The sequence below is a fragment of the Chelonia mydas genome, chromosome 9 (genome assembly GCF_015237465.2).
Source record: "Chelonia mydas isolate rCheMyd1 chromosome 9, rCheMyd1.pri.v2, whole genome shotgun sequence".
Taxonomy (NCBI): domain Eukaryota; kingdom Metazoa; phylum Chordata; order Testudines; family Cheloniidae; genus Chelonia; species Chelonia mydas.
In genome coordinates this window covers 90489361-90508068 of record NC_057855.1, presented here as the reverse complement: position 1 = coordinate 90508068, position 18708 = coordinate 90489361, and the positions used below count along the sequence as shown (strand labels likewise).

General features: G+C 43.3%; 1 protein-coding gene across 4 annotated transcripts in view; it reads left to right on the top strand.

Moving 5' to 3' along the window:
• Nucleotides 1-56: 56 nt before the first annotated feature.
• MTM1 (myotubularin 1) overlaps nucleotides 57-18708 on the top strand; it is a 70346-nt gene continuing 51694 nt past the window's right edge. For 2 of the 4 annotated variants that reach the window (XM_043521714.1, XM_037908613.2), the window contains exon 1: nucleotides 218-385. The gene's annotated coding sequence lies outside the window, so the exon portion shown is untranslated. Of the gene's footprint in view, nucleotides 386-18708 lie in introns of all 4 variants that reach the window. The other 2 variants (XM_037908612.2, XM_043521715.1) reach the window with 2 other exon arrangements.

Here is an 18708-nt window from a genome sequence, read left to right as displayed (position 1 = left end):
GGGTCTCCCTTCCCATGCTGCCCCCGCCCGGCCACTTTCTCCTCCTGGCTCTCTTTAGAGTCAGTCGTTGTGGTACGGACCGGAGACCGGCGCTGTCAGCACAAGCAAACTACAGCTCCCGACAGGCCCCGCGGCCCGTCCCTGCCCACGCAAACTACAGCTCCCGGCAGGCCCCGCGGCCCGTCCCCGCCCAAGCAAACTACAGCTCCCGGCAGGCCGCGCGGCCCAGCTCGGCCAAGCCCCTTCAGCCAAACCCTGAGACGGGGGGGCTCCGCTCCGGCCCTGTCACGTGACAGGGCGAAGTTGGCCCGTGCCGTGAGGGGTACGCTCGGCGCGGAAGCGGGACTCGGGCCCACGGCAGGGGGGAAACGGCGACTGGAGCGCGGTGAGTGGCCCCGGCCTCCCACAGGGCAACGGGCGGCTCCTGCTGACCCCGGGGCTGCGGAACAGGAGCCCGGCCTGGGTCCCCCTCCGCGCGAAGTACTCCTCCCCCCGTCCCCACAGCACCCCCCACCCCAGAGTCCCCCGACGTACCCCTCCCCCACGCCAACCCGCACCCCTATAGCTCCACCCTGGCACGCCCCAAGGCCCCACCCCGCCATCCCCCTCGTCCGCCCCCACCGCCCCACCCCACACTCCTCCCTCACACTGACCCCCGCCATACACCTCCCCTGCTCTCCTGCCAAACCCCTTCCCCCACCCCACCCTCCCGGACACCTCTCCCACCTTGCCTCCTAGGTCACTCTCACCTGCCATGCCCCTCCCCCAGGCGCCTTGCCCCATATGTCCCTCCCCCAAGGTAGCCCCCACACCTCAGAGTCTTTACCCGCTGGGTCACTGCCGTCCAGTCACGCCCCTCCACTCATGGCACCCTCTTTCCCTTTTCCTTCCTAGGCGGGCCCCCCCCCATCCTACATAGCACCCCTTCTTCCAGCCATCACCATGCCCGACACCCCTGTCTTTCCCGTGCCCCTCCCTCCAGGTCAGCCCCAGCCCGCGGAACATCATTTCACTTCCTTAGCGCGTGGTGTGACCATTAACTCTCAGGCCATTTCCTCTCCCTTCTCTCAAGTCACATCTCACCTTGCTTCCCAAGACACTTCCTGGGCTCCTACCTTCCTGCCATCTTAAACCCTTTTAAAAGCTGTAAGTTGTGTTGGAGAAGGATATCAGGCCATGAAGAGATTTCCCATCCCCCAGTGTTGCTCTCGGTTTGGGTGCTATGTAAATTACCTTTGGCTTCAAACGGAGATGCTGCTTCATGGGACTCTTTAGGAGTATGTTTTTGTTACTATTATTATTCATTCCCTTGGGATTTTTCTTCTGTTTCTAGCTGTTCTGGTGGCGTGAATGTTGGTAACTTAAAATGAGATGTTAAATGTTTCATTGAAATACATGACACATTAACAGTACCTCCCTCCCTTGAAGAATTAAGTAGATTAATTCGTCCCCCTCCAAAAAAGTTTCCCTTTCCAATGACATTAAAATGTGGGGCAGGTCTTTTAATTTCAGAGCAAATATTTTTATTTTATTCTTAATGAGAATAGTTCTTGCTAGCAATTTGCTAATTTGCTGTTAGTTGTTCTTGATTTCAGTCTTTTCTACGTGAAGTAGGAAAAACGTGATATTTGCAGTCTGTTCATTTGGCTGAGTTAGTGCTAGAATAAAATCAGAAAAGTAAATCAGTTTTAATATCTGCATCGTTGTTTTTCAAATGATCATATTGCGAGACCTTTTAAGATTTTTTTGTTCATTTTAATGGTGCTGGGAGTAGGGCTTCCTTTAAGGAGGAGAGCTCACATTTGTTCTTAGTAGGTCTCAAAAAATACTTCTAGAGCTTTTGGAAGACAAATTTTAGATCTACATTACCGGTAGTTATGTGTTGCTTAATGTTAAATGACTGAATGGATTTTGTCTTTCTTTGTGTCTGGTCTGAAGATTGCTGCCCCTTTACTGGTGTAGTTAATAAACGAGGTTATATTATGTTAAAAAACAGACTGGCAGAAAATGTCTCGATAGGTTCCTACGGTTTGGCTCTACTGTGGCTTTGGTATAATTGTCTACTGTTCAGAATCCTTTACTTACCCATAAGGAAATAGTGCTTGTTCCATGGTTATGGTCATACTTGTTTGTCATTAGCCAGGTCTGAAGGACAAAATTTTCCTGGCAGAGAACTGTATCAGTGGACAAAAACAAAGCATACTTATTACACACTGCTACAATATTTGGTTTTAATCCATGGTTTGGTGGTAAAAACAAACTAGGTTTCCAGATGAAGATATCCAAGCTGATAGATGCAGACAGCTGTAATGTGATTAGTGTTGTCAATATATGTCCTGCAAGTGACAAAAGTAGAGAGTTCAGAGAAAAAGAACAGACCTGTGTGAAATGTTATCATCATCTAGTTTGATCAAACTAATTCTACAGTAACTTTTTTTTGTCTGGTAGAGTACATTTCTGGTGTGTGTGATAGCTGTATAATATATTATGACATTCCCTTAAACTCTTTGACAAAATTAATCTTGCACACTGTGTAACAGTCTTTTTAAAATGTTGTGTGTGTGAGAGGGCGTATAGCTTATTGTTATGGAATTGGAATTCTATAAATTACAATTTCTTTTTCAGCCCCAGTTGCCCACTTCCTCTGCATAGAGACTGTCTTCTCAACATAAATGTATAGCTGTGTGTGAAAATAATACATCAAAAAAAAACATTACTGCACACATGTCTCCCCTGGGGAGAGGATCAGAGAGCAAACACATGACAGATGTTAGTCACATTGCTTAATATGCTACTGGAAACTGCTCAGACACTACAGTGATGAGTACTGTATAAGAACCTATATAGAAGAGAATGGAAAAGAAAATAGATGCTAGAGGCCAGTTTGGAACTGTCATTCTTAGGATTCCCGAGGGGAAAGCCCTTTACCTCCCCAGCTGAAATTTTGCCTCCAGCTAGTTCAGTTAGGTGGAGTAAGTTCAGTTTTTCCTTTTACACCTGCAGATCAAATTAGAAATGTGTTTACCGTTATTTCAGCTTGCTCATCATCCAGGAGGTGAGGAGCAGTTTGAGTTCCTTATTTTTTGCTTCTTATTTTGGCATTTTAAAATTAATACATGCTAGAACATTGCTGGCAACTGTGGGATGCCTCTCCCCACCTGTTGGATTGCTGCCAGAGGCCCAGTTATAACACAAAAACCAAATAAACACCATTTGTAGCAGAAGTGCTTAGTTTACTGTAGTCATTCAGCCTTGCACTGAAGTGGATCTGTTCATGCTTTTGCAACTAAAATGACTTGACAGAGTCTAAGGGGGAGCAGCAGGTAAAGTTAGGGTCTCCCTGAAAGTGATGGCGCCACCCAGTGAGATTGATGTTTTAGCCAGGTTATCTAAATGATCAGTTGCCCACTTAGAGGGGAGGCACTCTGGAGAGGTGTAACATTGCTAAGAGGGTGTTTAAAAATATAATTCCCCTGAAGAAATGGTTCTTCCAGATGACCATACATTTGATGGAGAGCAAGATTCACATCCTCCTCACCCCCGCATCTCCCCATCCTTTAGCTAGTTTTTTATAGGAACCAGGGATAAATCCGGGGATAACAGGACTGAAAAATGGACTAAAGGGAACAAAAAGTACAGGTGAAAGAGAATGGCGCACTAATATATCCATTGTTTGAGAACATTATCAATGGGGAATTGAGAAAAACGTGGACATAGGATGTCATTTCAACCATCATAATGAAGTTTTTATAAGGTATAGCAAAATGTAAAGTAGAAATAACTTCCATTTCATAGGTGGAATCATCAGTTAAATCTTTAGCAATAAAGCTACTGTGACCTGAGGAAATATCTTTCAAAAAGAACAAGCAGAAAGACAGACTGAAGACTTTTTTAAAAGAAACTTTGAAGCAGCATCTGTTGCCCCTCAAACATTTTCATCAACTACATCCGTTTTTCGCAACATGAGTGGCGGGGTGGGAGGTACAGACTACTTCAATGGGATGCAAAGGAGAGAAAAGGGTCTGTCTGGCTTGGAAAGCTGCAGATCATTCCTAACTACATGTGCACACTGCAAATGTGCTGCTCAGTCTGTGTTTCCTTTTTTCTTTGCTTCTGTTGTGCTTATTTCACTGTACAGGGCTTCAGACTGAGATAGCAACCTGTCACACCCGAACCTTGTTTGCTGGGCTTGCGTGGTACCCACATCCACTTTGGTGGGCACCAGTGGATGTTCCCCCATGCCAGCAATGTGTGCCTTTGAATTGAGTTGGGTAATGAGTGAGGGAATCAGAGCTACCAGGGAATAAATGAAGGTAGGAGGTATGTAAGGGACAAGTCAGAAAAATGCAAGAGCAACAAAGGAAAGAACATGAGGATGACAAGGGCGGGGGGAAGGGGGGGGAGAGAGAAAAAGAAGAGTACAAGAGAAAGGCGACAGAAAAAAGAGATGGCACTATCACAATGTGGCACTGGGGACATATACCAGTCCCTCCCCAAGGGTGGAGGAGAAGCACCACCAACAAAAAATATTGGGAACCACTGACGTGCATGCTGCTCACTCTTGATGATATGAAGACAAAAGATATAGCAAGACAGTAAAGAAAAGTCAATCTGCAAAAATCTTACTTCAGCTACATCTGTCATGGCACATACTTCCATTGATTCCTTAATCTGTCTTGTGAGATGTGGCTTCTAATGCTATTGCTAAAAGACATCGTTGGCTCCTCCATGGCAACCTCTCCAAGCAATTTTTTCAACATAATTTGAAGGAGGGAAACAGTTGAGTGAACAGTTAGAGAAAGTACTGTTGGAGTCCAATGACAAGAATATGTAGTCTGCACCTTAAGTGGCCTTACAGGAGGGCTAATTAACTCTTCAAATGTAGTCCTTTTGAAATTGGGGTAGAAGTTAGGTAGAGTTCAGACTACAAAGGAAAACTCTGAAACAGAAAGTGAGGAGGAAAGTCTAGGAGCGGGAAAAAATCCTCTCCAAATAAGAGTTGGGTTTCCTAGAAAAAATTTTCATTCAATACCTGCTCTAGAACAGCAGGAGTGTTTTTTAATTTAATTTTAATTTTTTTAAAGCCATAGGTACAGTAACATCTTGTCTCTTGGGTCTGGGAAGCATTGGGAGAATATCTAGTCAAATTTGCCAACAAGTATTTTCACACTTTCCCCATGCTGCCTCTTATGCAAGGGAGGACTCCCTGTAAAAATCTGCAAGGCCACCACATTCTCTTCCTTTAAATCTCTTTAAAACCCAACAGTGCTGTGATGTCTATAATACGCTTGACATTTGTTAGGCAGCTGGAGTGCTATGATTGCTGCTTATTATATTAATCGTAACTATCTCACTGTTATCTCATGCACTGTATTGTATCCCCCCGTTCTCATTTAATACAATTCTGTTGTGAGCTCTTTATGGCAGGGGTCATTGTCTTGTTATGTGTATGTTTGGTGTGTATGAGGAAACTATTGGGAGTGGTTCCAACTCCTTAATAGTGTACCTCTCATGATCCAGCTTTTCATTCGTAGTCTCACAGAGAATTGGTTATGTCAGAGGCATTACTACATAGTCCTAAAAGGACAGGCCAGCCTGGAAAAGAGCTCAGTATCAGCACAGAGCAGGTAGAAAAGTCTTCGGGAGCTAGGAGTGGTACTACTGACGACAGTCCTCCTTATGAGACACACTCAAGAATCTGCATACATTAGTGATGAATTTGACTGACTTCACTTATGTAAACCTACAAGCGGTCTAAACAATATTAGGAAATTCTGCAAATAGAGCATATACTATTCAGTCAAGCCACATACATGTGAAGAGCTTTCCACATGAAGGTGGTTTGACTTATCAGGCAATTTGTGCATACTGATCGCTGCCTGAATTTACATCTGCCTTCAAAACTCCAAGAGACTTGGAGCTCCACAGGTAGATGCACTTGACTAAATTTGTGAATTGTTTCTGGTGCAAACGAAATGTCCAATCTGGCAATGGATATCCTATTCACTTATTAGTTAGGCATGCATTCAGACCACAATCAGCAGGATCATTCAGACAGTAAGGGTAGCGAAACCATTAATGATGTATGTAAACCAAGATGAGCTTAGAATGCTGTGGTCTTCTGACCCAGTGGAATTGTTATTATACAGCTTACCCTACTAAGCAGGCTATTGTTTTCAGGCCCTATTTGGCATCCAAAGCCAGAAACTTTGAACTTAACAGTAGCAACTGAAATAAATGTGTTGAGTGAGATAGATATATCTGAATGTGCAAGCAAATAAAATGAAAGCTTTTAATGGAGCTGCTGGTTTTTAAGGAACTGGTGTCTAGCCCGTTGCCTTAAAGCTCTTAACTGTATATCTTGAGAGAGACTTTCTTATGAAGAAAATGTTTGTATTTAATTACAAACTTAAAATGTGCTCTCTGACAGCTTTTTTTTTTCGGGAGGGGAGTAAAGAGTAAGCAGCATCTGAGGAGGGGCTACTTTGAGGGGAGGGATGAGGGAAGAGAAAGCAGAAGGTTGGAACCATGTTGTCTTTACAGGAGTGGGAAGGGAGGGGGAGCAAGCAAGTTGCAGAGCAGTTGGTGGAGGGATGGGGCTCATAGGGGAGAGAGAACTAGCAAGTGGAGCAGCAGGTTTACTGCAAAAAGGACTCTTTAGAAAAAAAAAAGGAAAAAAAAAAAGCCATCAGTTTCCTCTCTAAGCCCAGCTGGGAAGCTGAAGAAGCATCTGAGTAACTTAGAAAGTAAAATTTAGTTTTAGGCACCCAAATTAGGAGCTGCTTTTATGCTTTCAGTGCAGTTTCTTGAGAGAATTCAGGAAGGGGTTGGAGGGGGAAAATATTGTAGGTTTAAAACTACGCTATCTCATCTGATTATGTCCCCTTCACATTTTGAAATAGGACATTTGACTCTTACACTGAAAATGTTTGGATGCTATTGATTTTGCATCTGAAGATGTGGAGAAAAAGGGATTTATCTGTATTTTTTTTATGAATATCATCTGCACTTCAGTTCACCTGTTTGATGTCCTGTCTGATTTAATGGAATTTAAATCAAAGGAGGCTGTTAGGGGGAAACAAACAGGCAATAATGACAAAGTTAAGGTACTGCCAGAGAGAATACCTAGAATCCTCAAGGAAACAAAGGGGGAAATACTAATAGGGAAATGCCTGGCTACAATCAGGCTAGCAGTTTAATTTTCTCAGACCTGTGCGTGGGGTCAAAAGGGCATTAAACTATTAGATCCTGGCCTAGAGAGGAACCGGTGTGACGGGGCAGCCACTGCTAGGGACATAATGTAGGGTTACCAACTGTCTAACTGCACAAATGCAAACACCTTTGCCCCCCCCCGCCCATCACACCCCCCGCTCACTCTCCTGCACCCACACTCACTTTCACCGGGCTGGAGCAGAGGGTTGGGGTGTGGGAGGGGATGTAGGCTCTGGGCTAGGGGGTGGGGCCAAGGAGTTCAGAGTGGCAGGGGGCTCCAAACTGAGCCTGGGGCAGGGGGTTGGGGTACAGGGTATATGTGGGGTACAGGCTCTAGGAGGGAGTTTGGGTTTAGGAGGGGGCTCAGAACTGGAGCAGGGGGTTGGAGTGTAGGAGGGGGTGAGGCAGGAGAGCAAGCTCTGGATGGCGCTTACCTCGGGCTGCTCCTGAAGCGACTGGCATGTCTGGCTCCTAGGCGGAGGCACGGCCAGGCAGCTCTGCACACTGCCACTGCCTGCAGACACCACCCCTGCAGCACCCATTGGCTGCAGTGTCGGCACTCAGGGCAGGGTGCGGGGCAGCACGTGGAGACCCCCTGGCCATCTCTGTGCCTAGGAGCTGGACATGCTGGCCCATTCTGAGAGTTAAGCAGAGCCAGGGTAGGTAGGGAGCCTGCCTTAGTGCTGCTGTGCCGCTGACCGGACTTTTGGCTATTAAAATGTCCCGGATTGCTTTTAATAGTCACCGGGAGATTGAGGCCGATTTCAGTAGATTCCTGGCCAATCTGGGAGGGTTGGTAATCCTAGACGTAAGAGGAAGAAGTACAGAAATGGTGGTATCTTGGCTAAGAGCAAGAAAAGTGCAAAACTTGCAAGGAAAGGATCGAGATTAGTTGGGACCAGATGTGTATAGACTGTTGTTTTAATCTTTCACTTGGCTTGGTATGTACTTTAGCGTAAATAGACGATACATTTGTTTTGAATAAGTTGTTTTATAGTCACTTTACTCAACCATAGGTTGCAGGCTTCCAGAGACTCATTTCTTACAGATGCCAAATACAGTTGGGTCTGTTGTGTTAACACATTTGGAAATGGGGGGAGCTGCCACTCCAGGAGCTGGTCTGTGAGTGGTAGAATTGAGGGCCTCCACATGGAGAGGGGTGAAGGTTACAAAATTTGTCACTTGAGTGCACTAGAGGATGGCCGCAATGGGAGTCTAAGGCACTCGTAACAATGGCAGTACCATTGGAATGGGGGTGTGGTAACCTGGTGATCCAGTCTAAAGTGCGGGTAGAGGTCTGACACTTAAGGCTTGTCTACACTTACCGGGCTATTGACATGCAGCGATCGATGCATCAGTGGTCGATTTAGCGGGTCTGGAGAAGACCCGCTAAAGCGACCACAGATCGCTCTCCCGTGGACTCCTGTACTCCACTGGATTGAGAAGAGTAAGGGGAGGCGTCGGGAGAGCTTCTCCCGTCGACATCGCATAGTGTGGACCCCGTGGTAAGTAGATCTAAGCTGCATTGACTGGAGTTATGCTATTCATGGAGCTCAAATTGCAAAGCTTAGATTGACTTTTCCCTGTAGTGTAGACAAGGCCTTAGAAAGGGTGCCCACAGAGAGACTGGGTAGAGGTCACAGTTCTAACTTCCCATTGAACTGTGACAAAAGAGAATCTTAGATTTATTATGACAGGTTTCAGAATAGCAGCCGAGTTAGTCTGTATTCGCAAAAAGAAAAGGAGTACTTGTGGCACCTTAGAGCCTAACAAATTTATTTGAGCATAAGCTTTTGTGAGCTACAGGATGAAGTGAGCTGTAGCTCACTAAAGCTTATGCTCAAATTTGTTAGATTTATTATGCACTTTTGGAAATTGGCTTAATATTTCCTCTCCTGTTTAAAACACATTGTTGAAGCACTGTGCTTTCAGGTTTGCTCGTTTTGCTTATGATGATAGGAATTTTTCTTTTTCATCTGGAAAAAGAATGCTAACAGGTAAGGGCTGGTGGCCTGCAGCAGTGAGTGTGTATACCAGTGATACTTACAGTGCCTTAATTGTCTCTATAGTTCTTGATGACTGTTGTATCATTGGCATTTAAATTTGAAAATCTTGAAATTTCTTGAAGCTGAATATCACAACTTCGAGTGTATTGCTTTTAACATCATTATCTTTACTTCTCTCAGTGTTTAATTTGCAGATACAATCTGCCTTGACAGTTCAATCTCTTATGAGAGCCATTATTTTCTTTTGAAATATACATAAACAGAATGACTCAAACCTTCTATTGGCACTTTTAAAATATTTTGATACTTCATCCTATACTATAGTACGAGGATGTTGGAACTCTTCTACATGTTTTCATACTCTGCTTATTTTTCTGCAGCTTCCTTTAAACTTTTTGTGACTTTTGAAATTCATCTACCTTATTGCTCTCTTAATCTGGTATGGTTGACCATATCCCCTCTGTGTTGAGGGAAACTTGTGGATTTCATTGATCATTTTAAGATCATGAATAAGATTATTTCTGCTTATCCTGATTTATTTATTCAGTTTTGTATTCTGCTTTCTAGTCCTGACTTCAGATTTTTTGCTTTTATCTTTTGTTAATAAGCACTCACTCTCTTCTTAGCTTAATTTTAACCGAATTCTTCCATGTGAGAGTGATCTCCCTAGATTTCTGCTCTATCCTACACATTTATATCTGTATGTCTTTTGCACAGTTGTGGAGACTAGTATTGTATACAAAAAATCCAACTCTGCCAAGAGACACTGACTTTGTTTTTTGTGCGTTATATTTTATTATTGGAGACAGGACAGCATCCTTTTCTCATTGCATCTGCAAGTTGTTATATAGGTTGTACAGACTATTATTTGTTATAGTAACTCTAACATCTTCTTATGTGCAACTGTTCTTCCACTTATATTTTCCTTTTTATATTCTTTGCTTCAATACTTATATATATCTGCACTACTCTGTGTTCCTCATTGTTTGCTATGCTTTTTCATTTAAAATCATGTGCAAACATGGAAATATTGTTTTCAGTACCATCATCTTTATTTATATAGGCAAAGCTGCAGATCCATTGCAAATCTTAAATAAATAACTTAATAACATGGGAAATATCTCTTGTTTGAGTATTGTGTTAGTCTGATGTTACATGCCTTCATCTCTGATGGAACGCTTTCAGTTGTTTTCTGAAAATATAAGCAGACAATTCATATGTTTTTCATACTAGAAATTTGACAGGTCTTCAAATATTAACTTTTTTTTTTACACAAAGCATGATTTTGGGCAGCATGGAGTGCAAATATTTGGTATCCTCATGCATTGTCACTGATGGAGTCATGTTGTAGACATTGTGATAAGTTTCAGAGTAGCAGCCGTGTTAGTCTGTATTCACAAAAAGAAAAGGAGTACTTGTGGCACCTTAGAGACTAACCAATTTATTTGAGCATAAGCTTTCGTGAGCTACAGCTCACTTCATCGGACGCATGCAGTGGAAAATACAGTGAGGAGATTTATATACACACAGAACATGAAAAAATGGGTGTTATACACACTGTAAGGAGAGTGATGTATATAAATCTCCTCACTGTATTTTCCACTGAATGCATCCACTGAAGTGAGCTGTAGCTCACAAAAGCTTATGCTCAAATAAATTGGTTAGTCTCTAAGGTGCCATAAGTACTCCTTTTCACATTGTGATAAGATAAACTATCAGACTGTTTCTCTTTTTTCACCTTATCACTAAAAGTAATCCTAGTTTAAGTAAATGTTCCCCATCTTGTTTAGTCATCCCTAGTATTTATTTCTATGCATATAATTGACTTCACTATAGTTGCCTATGTCACTTGGGATGAGCCATAATGTCATCCTTTCCTCATGTTACCACTGTACCAGAAGCTTCTGGAAATACGTCTTTGATATCTGATAGTTTAGTGTAATTTCTAGGGCTCTCAAGTGATTAAAAAAATTAATTGCTGTTAATTGTGTGATCAAAAATATTAATCACGATTAATTGCATGATTAATCACAGTGTTAATAACAGAATACCATTTATTTAAATATTTTGGGTGTTTTCTACATTTTCAAGTATATTAATTTAAATTTCAAGGCAGAATACAAAGTGTACAGTGCTCACTTTATATTTATTTTTATTGCAAATATTTGCACTGTAAAAAACAAAAGAAATACACCTCTACCCCAATATAACGTGACCCGATATAACATGGGTTCTCATACAATGCAGTAAAGCAGGCCTCTCCCTCCCCAGAGTCTGGGAGGCAGGAGCTGTAGGGGGGCATTTTGGGGGGCCCTGCAGGGCCAGAGTGGCCCGGGTGATTAGCAGGGGGCCGGGAGCAGCCCTCTCTGCTTCCCTCACCCCCAGCCGTGTCGCTCGGGGGAGGAGGCATAGGGGAAGGGATTCTCTCCCCTCCTCCCCCCCCGCACTCACTGGCGGTGGTGGAAGCAGAGCAGCCCAGCCCCAGCCTGCTCCACTCCGCCAGTTCCCAGCTGCGGCGCTCCACTTCCCCAACCTCCCCGCACTCACCGGCGGCGGGAAGTGGAGCTCTGCGGCTGGGAGCTGGTGGAGTGGAGCGGCCTGGGGCCACGTTGCTCCACTTCCAGCCACTGCTGGTGAGTGCCTATCAGGGGGTTGGGGGGGGGTGGATAGGAGTCATGGCAGTCAGGGAACAGGGAGCAGGGAGGTTGGGTAGGGGGTTGGGTCCTGGGGGATGATTAGGGACGGGGGGGTCTCTGGAAGGGGTAGTCAGGGGACAAGGAGCGGGGGGCCAAAGCAAGTTCGATATAACGTGGTAAGAATTTTTGTCTCCCAAGGACCACGTTATATCGGGGTAGAGGTGTAGTATTTTTCAATTCCCCCATTACAAGTACTGTACTACAATCTCTTTAGCATGAAAGATGAACTTACAAATGTAGAATTATGTACAAAAACCCCCTGCATTCAAAAATAAAACAATGTAAAACTTTAGAGCCTACAAGTCCACTCAGTCCTACTATTTGTTCAGCCAATTGCTCAGAGAAACAAGTTTGTTTACATTTACAGGAAATAATGCTGCCTGCTTCTTGTTTACCATGTCACCTGAAAGTGAGAACAGGCATTTGCATGCACTGTTGTAGCCAGCGTCACAAGGTATTTACGTGCCAGTGCTGTAGCTATTTTTAGAAATCTCACATTGGTGCCTTCTTTGTGTTTTGTCAGATCTGCATTGAAAGTGTTCTTAAAATGAACATGTGCTGGGTCATCATCCGAGACTGCTATAACATGAAATATATGGCAGAAGGCTGGTAAAACAGAACAGGAGACATGCAGTTCTCCCCCCAAGGAGTTCAGTCACAAATTTAATTAACGCATTATTTTTTCAACAGGTGTCATCAGCATTGAAATATGTCCTCTGGAGTGGTGGCCAAAGCATGAAGGGACATACAAATGTTTAGCATATCTGGCATGTAAATATCTTGTAATGCCAACTACAAAAGTGCCATGTGAATGCCTGTTCTCACTTTCAGGTGACATTGTAATCAAGAAGCAGGCAGCATTATCTCCCCTAAATTTAAACAAGTCTGTTTCTCTAAGCGATTGCCTGAACAACAAGTAGGACTGAGTGGACTTGTAGGCGCTAAAGTTTTACATTGTTTTGTTTTTAGTGCAGTTATGTAATAAAAAAAAAAAATCTACATTGTAAGTTGTACTTTCATGATAAAGAGGTTGCATTACAGTACTTGTATGAGGTGAATTGAAAAATACTATTTTTTGTTTATCATTGTTACAGTGCAAATATTTGTAATAAAAATAAATATAAAGTGAGCACTGTACACTTCGTATTCTGTGTTGTAATTGACATCAAATACTTGAAAATGTAGAAAAACTTCCAAAATATTTAATAAATTTCAATTAATATTCTATTTTTAATAGTGTGATTAAAACTGATTAATCATGATTAATTTTTTTGGAGTTAATTGCATGAGTTAACTGCGATTAATCGACAGCCCTAGTAATTTCACATCCTTGTAAAAATCTCTCCAGGTGAACATAATCACTGCCGAAAAAATCTACAAAAATCGAATACTTTTCCTTTTAGTATTCAAAAAGAAAATGTCTCTCTCCACACCAAATTATTGTTTCATCTTCTAACGGTCATGTTGGTGTATTCCTACTTTTAGAGATATATTAAGTATATATATTACTAAATAAGATTTCATTCATTTATCCTATTTGCATATTCTGAAACTAAATCTAGTAAGGAATTACTAGATTTAGGAATCAGTAGCAATTAAGTAGCAAAGAAGCATCTTGTATGAAGTGCTTCATGGTAATATAACTGCTGTTAAGGTGGTGTGACCGTTTAAAAGCAATTGTTTTTCTGTTCAATGATGGTGGCTTAAGAATAAGTATCTATAAAGGAGCAAATGCTATGTTATCCATAACTTGCACTAATTACAGAACATTTGTAGTAAGTATGCATGTCTCAGTGTAATTTGAATAAAGTTAAATTGATATGTTGGGTATAAAGTGACTTTAAGTGTGTCCACATAAGGGTTTTCACAACTATAACAATATTGATTTAAATACAGATTTCAGTTAAACAGTGTAATTCTCATATATAGGCCTTAGAAGACTCATCTGTGTCAAATGATCTTTAATTGGTTCCTGGACCCCAAAAGAGCCAAATCACTCTTGTCAGGACTCCAGTGACCCAAATTTGGCTCACTGGGCATTTGATCCTAATAACAGAGTTGGTGATGGTTTCCAAACCTTTTAAGAGTCATAGTGAGGTTTGCAAATTCTTGAGGGGAGCTGCCAGACTTTATAAGGGGGTGATGAGGTGTTCAGGAAAAGAGTGAAGGAGAGAGCAGAAGGCAGATCTCCCAAGTTCTTTAGGGAGGGTGACAAAATGAGAGGATTGAAGGGAAGTTGAGGTTTTTGCCCTCTCTTGTGGACCTCCTGCAATTTGCAGGAGGAAAGAAACCCCACAAGGAGCCTCAATAGTCACACCCAATCCATGAGTTTTGGTGGGCTTGACAAGCTACTCTCAAGGCTTAGGACCAGATTTTTAGAGGTATTTAAGTCCTAAAGATGCAGTTAGATACCTCTAGGCGTTTTGAAAATCCCATGATACCAAACTCCTATTGAAATCAGTGGGGGCTTCAGAGCCTACGTGATTTTGAAAATTCCACTGGGTGCCTAGCCTGCATCTTTAGGTGCCTGGCCTTTAGTGTCTACCCCTTTCAAGCTCTGAGGAAGCTTGGTGAGGCCCCAACCTTAGACAGAGCTAATATAAGTATAGTTTTTTGGTTTTTAGTGAAAGCTTGGGTCCGAATCATTTTTTGAGGTCATGTGAGCCATCGTTCTCTGGCAGTGTTACTATATCGTGTTTTAATAACACTTGTAATAAGACTTTAAACAACTATATTTTAATTCTGGTTGCTAGATTTCAAGTAAGTTAAGTAAAAGTACCCTTTGTATCTTCTTTTTTCTCTCGCTGCACAGTGGCCGGGGGGAGAACGTTCCAACTATTTAACACACTATGTATTTAGGGTATCCTAATAGAGCAGTTCTTTGTATGATTCATTTAAATTTTTTTGCAGAAAAATTCTGTGTCTGCCCAAGATCTAACCTACCAACTTTGAGTCTTATATTTTTTTCGTGGGTTTGCATTGTGCAGTGTGTTTGAGGGATTTGGGCGGGGGGGGAGGTGTCAAAACTGGTTCACTTGCAAATTTCTTCTTATGGAGCAACTGCTGTTGCTGCATAATAATTGGAAAGTGGAAACTATTTTAGGACTATGATGGAGTATGCCTTTGGACTCCGCAGCAATCTCACTTTGGCAGTTTGCCAGAAACAACTCTTCTAATCTGTTCCACAGAAGAAAAGAAATCAATGTTTTAAAGGGAAATGTTTAATATGAGATTTAAAAACCTTTTTTGAAAATCAGTTAGCTATTCCAGTCTGAAGAAAAAACAGTATCGGGTACTTCTTGAATTGGCAGGTACTGTAAATGAGAACTTGATCTGTTCAAGTAGATCTTAATTTAGAATTTTGTTCACTGCTTTATTTCTTCATAAAGTATCACACAAAGTTTAAGTTACTTGACTATAGTTTACATAAAAAGTAAGGGAAATGAAGAACTACTCTTAGTTTGGTAAGATCTTATCTGATATTAATAGCTTTGAAGAAATTCAGTTTTTGCCATTTCTGGCAATTGGAAATGAAACTGAATTATTTGACTATTGTTCTGTAACTATATATGAGCATGTTTCACTTCTTTATATCTTTTGAAATAGATGGAAGTCAGCAAATGATCTTGTTCCTATCATTACTGAGATCATCACTGAAATATCTAGAAAAACAAGGCTTATGAAGTATTGACAAATAGATTTCCTAAAAGTATTTGTGGCGTATGTTCTTCTTTGTGTAGCAAACATCCTTTTTTGCTGCATCACAAGGTGTGCTAGAAAACTTGAGTTTTTCAGGTGGCCTGATGGGATGAAAGCAGTTTGGGTTTTTTGTACTGCTGTGTATCAAGGTTTTGTAACCATAAATTAGCAAGTATTTAGCAGACTTTTCTCCATTCAGTGAATCTCTGCATAAATACAAAGAAAGTAATGGGACTAAAATTATAAGGCCTGTCCTGTGAATTTGATAACAGGGTTTTAGCTGTGCAATTCAACTTGGCCCTGGTCTACACTACGAGTTTAGGTAGAATTTAGCAGCGTTAGATCGATTTAACCCTGCACCCATCCACACAACGGAGCCATTTTTGTCGACTTAATGGGCTCTTAAAATCTATTTCTGTACTCCTCCCCGACCAGGGGATTAGCGCTGAAGTCGACATCGCTGGGTCGAATTTGGGTTAGCGTGGACGCAATTCGACAGTATTGGCCTCTGGGAGCTATCCCAGAGTGCTCCATTGTGACCGCTCTGGACAGCACTTTCAACTCAGATGCGCTAGCCAGGTACAGAGGAAAAGCACTGTAGACTTTTGAATTTCATTTCCTGTTTGTCCAGAGTGGCAAGCTCATCAGCAGAGGTCACTATGCAGAGCTCATCAGCACAGGTGACCATGCAGTCCCAAAATCGCAAAAGAGCTCCAGCACGGACCGAACGGGAGGTACTGGATCTGATCGCTATATGGGAAGACAATCCGTGCTATCAGAACTCCGTTCCAAAAGACGAAATGCCAAAATATTTGAAAAAATCTCCAAGGGCATGAAGGACAGAGGCTATCACAGGGACCCGCAGCAGTGCTGCGTGAAACTTAAGGAGCTGAGGCAAGCCTACCAAAGAGTCAAACGCCCGCTCGAGGTCAGAGTTTCTCTGATGAGCTGCATGCAATTCTAGGGGGTGCCCCTACAACTACCCCACACCTGTACGTGGACTCCTGCAAGGGAGTCTCACGCAACAGGGATGAGGATTTTGGGGATGAGGAAGATGATAGCGCACACCAGGCAAGCGGAGAAACCGTTCTCCCTGACAGCCAGGAACTATTTATCACCCTGGAGCCAATACCCTCCCAACCCGGGCTCCTGGACCTTGAAGGCGGAGAAGGCACCTCTGGTGAGTGTACCTTTGTAAATATAATACACGGTTTAAAAGCAAGCATGTTTAATGATCAATTTGCCCTGAAGACTTGGAATGCATTCGCAGCCAGTACAGCTACTGGAAAAGTCTGTTAACATGTCTGGGGATGGAGTAGAAATCCTCCAGGGACACCTCAATGAAGCTCTCATGAAGGTACTCCCAAAGCCTTTGCAAAAGGTTTCTGGGGAGGGCAGCCTTATTGCATCCTCCATGGTAGGACACTTGACCACGGCAGGCTAGTAGCACGTAGTCTGGAATCATTGTATAAGAAAGCATGGCAGCATATGGTCCCGGTGTTTGCTGGCATTCAAGCAACATCCGTTCTTTATCTCTCTGTGTTATCACTCTCCTGAGGATATCATTCATGGTCACCTGGTTGAAATAGTGGAATTTTATTAAGGGGACGTTCAGAGGTGGTCGTTCTTGCTGGGCTGTTTGCCTGTGGCTGAAAATAAATCATTCCCGCTGTTAGCCACGTGGTGGGGAGAGGGGTGAAGCGATCATCCCAGAGAATTGGGTGTGTGTGGGGGGTTAGTTGGGTTTGTGCTGCACGTTAACCCCAAAACATCAGCCTCTCCTTTTAAATAGCCAATGTGTCTTTTTCAATTTTACTCTCCCTTTTTTTTTTCCTCCCGCAGCTGCAAGTGTTTCAACGCTGCCACTAGCATCTCCATCCCAGAGGCTAGCGCAGATAAGAAGGTGAAAAAAACGCACTCGCAATGAAATGTTCTCTGAGCTCATGCAGTCCACCCAAACTGAAAGAGCCCAGCAGAATGCGTGGAGGCAGACAATGGTAGAGTCCAGGAAAGCACAAAATGAACGCAAGGACAGGAGACGGGAGCAACAGGAGAGGTAGTGGGATCAAGAGGAAAGGTGGTGGCAGCATGATGAGAGGAGGCAGGATGCAGTGCTGAGGTTACTGGAGGATCAAAGTGATAGGCTCCGATGTATGGTTGAAGTGCAGGAAAGGCACAGGCCACCACGGCAGCCTCTGTGTAACCAACCGCCCTCCTCCCCAAGTTCCATAGCCTCCTCACCCAGATGCCCAAGAACGCGGGGTGGGGGTGGGAAGGTGCTCCGAGCCCCCAACCACTCCACCCCAGAGGACTGCCCAAGCAACAGAAGGCTGGCATTCAGTAAGTTTTGAAGTGCAGTGTGGCCTTGTCCTTCCCTCCTCCCCCACCCCTCCCGGGCTACCTTGGCAGTTATTCCCCTATTTGTGTGACGAATTAATAAAGAATGTATGAATTTGAAACAACAATGACTATTGCTTCGGCAAGCAGTGATCAAAGGCATGAGGGGAGGGTGGTTGAGTGAACCAAGGGAAGTAGAGTGAACCAAGGGGGTGGGTTTTCATCAAGGAGAAACAAACAGAACCGTCACACCGTAGCCTGGTCAGCCATGAAACTGGTTTTCAAAGCTTCTGTGATGCGCACCGCGCCTTGCTGAGCTCTTCTAACCGCCCAGGTTCTGGCTGCGCATAATTAGCGGCCAGGAGATTTGCCTCAACTTCCCACCCCGCCATAAACATCTCCCCCTTACTCTCACTGATATTGTGGAGCACACAGCAAGCAGTAATAACAATGGGAATATTGGTTTCACTGAGGTCTAACCGAGTCAGTAAACTGCGCCAGCGCACTTTTAAACGTCCAAATACACATTCTACCACCATTCTGCACTTGCTCAGCCTATAGTTGAACAGCTCCTGACTACTGTCCAGGGTGCCTGTGTATGGCTTCGTGAGCCATGGCATTAAGGGGTAGCCTGGGTCCCCAAGGATAACTATAGGCATTTCAACATCCCCAACGGTTATTTTCTGGTCGGGAAAGTAAGTCCCTGGCTGCAGCTGTTCATACAGACCAGAGTTCTTGAAGATGCAAGCGTCACGTAC